General features: G+C 44.0%; 1 pseudogene; it reads left to right on the forward strand.

Moving 5' to 3' along the window:
* The first annotated feature begins 263 nt into the window (after nucleotides 1–263).
* On the forward strand, nucleotides 264–1,043 carry LOC103607111 (annotated as a pseudogene).
* The last annotated feature ends 872 nt before the right edge of the window (nucleotides 1,044–1,915 follow it).

A 1,915-nucleotide genomic window follows, 5' to 3' on the forward strand; every position in this document is an offset into this window, starting at 1 on the left:
GAGGGTTGCGATCCGTTGCCAGACACGGAAAAAGACAAAAGACAAAAAAAAAAAAAGAAGACATACAAATGGCCAACATGTATATGAAAAATGCTTAACATTACTAATTATGAAGGAAATGCAAATCAATACACAATGAGATATCACCTCACTCCTGTTAGAATGGCTATCATCAAAAAGACAGGGCTGCGTGGAAGTCACTCCATGAGGCAGTGGTGACAGTGGCAGTGAGAGCATAAACAAGAAGTTTGATGCTTTGAAAGATGATGACAGGGGGGACCATGATCAGAATGAAGAAAATAACACATGGAAAGATGGTGAGAAGTAAAAACCGGAAAGAGACGAGTCAGAACAGCAACAAGGGGAAGGCTGCTGTCCCTGGACCAGCAGAGCACCCCCCTGCAGTACAACTACACTTTCTGGTGTTCCAGGAGAATTCCTGGCCATCCCACCAGCTCGCAGAGCACCCCCCTGCAGTACAACTACACTTTCTGGTGTTCCAGGAGAATTCCTGGCCATCCCACCAGCTCGCAGAGCTATGAACAGAATATCGAACAGATGGGCGCCTTTGCCTCTGCAGAGCAGTTCTGGAGGCTTTATAGCCGTATGGTATATCCCGAGGGCCTGACAGACTACAGTAACTTCCATCTCTTCAAAGAAGGAATTAAACCCATGTGAGAGGATGATGCAAATAAAAATAGTGGCAGGTGGATTATTCAGCTGCGGAAGGACTTGGCCTCCTGGTGCCAGGAGAACCTCATCCTGGCCATGTTGGGGGAACAGTTCGTGGTTGGAGAGGAGATCTGTGGTCTCTGTCTGCTTTCAGGAGGACATTATTTCAATATGGAATAAGACTGCCAGTGACTAAGCAACCACAGCCCAAATCTAGGATATATTTTGGCAAGCTCTTAACCTACCTCCCAACAGCATTATGGAATACAAAACTCACATCCACAGCATCAAAATGCCAGGCAGGCTGGGCCCCCAAGGGCTCCTTTTTCAAAACCTCTGGAAGCCACGGTTGAATGTGCCATGACCCTCTCCCCCTCTAGATAGCACCATCGTTCAAGCTGGCGTCACTGGAGTCTCTTGTTCTATTGGCATGCTACCTGGAACATCCTTCTGTCTGGACAGGAGCAATTGGAAGGGCATTTTATGTTTAAGACCAGCCTGACACACATCAGCTACAACAACAGCTGAGATCACTTAATAAATGGTGCTAAACTTAAAAAAAAAGACAAGTGTTGGGGAGGATGTGGGGAAAAGGAAACTCTTCTGTACTGTTGGTGGAATGTAAATTAGTACAGCCATTATGGGAAACAGTGTGAACGCTTCTCAAAAATTACAGTAGAGGCCGGCCTGTGGCTCACTCGGGAGAGTGCGGTGCTGATAACACCAAGGCCACGGGTTCGGATCCCATATAGGGATGGCCGGTTCGCTCACTGGCTGAGCGTGGTGCTGACAACACCAAGCCAAGGGTTGAGATCCCCTTACCGGTCATCTTTAAAAAAAAAAAAAAAAAAAATTACAGTAGGACTCTCTGTGATCCAGCAATCCCAGTATTGGGTTTATCTCCAAAGAAAATGAAATCGGTATGTCAAAGAGGTATGTGCACTCCCATGTTTATGACAGTACTGTTCACAACAGCAAAAAAAAAAAAAAAAAAAAAAAAAAAAAGAAAAAACNAGATAAATAAAGAAAATGTGGTATATATACACAATGGAATGCTATTTAGCCATAAAAAAAAGAATAAAACCGATCATTTGTGACAACCTGGATGAACCTGGAGAATATTGTGTTAAGTGAAGTAAGACAAATGCAGAAAGACAAATACCATATTATCTCACTCATATTTGGAACCTAAAAAGGTTGGTCTCATAGAAGTAGAGAGTAGAACAGTGCTTATCAGAGACTG

The sequence above is a fragment of the Galeopterus variegatus genome, unplaced genomic scaffold (assembly GCF_000696425.1).
Source record: "Galeopterus variegatus unplaced genomic scaffold, G_variegatus-3.0.2 Scaffold7135, whole genome shotgun sequence".
Classification (NCBI taxonomy): domain Eukaryota; kingdom Metazoa; phylum Chordata; class Mammalia; order Dermoptera; family Cynocephalidae; genus Galeopterus; species Galeopterus variegatus.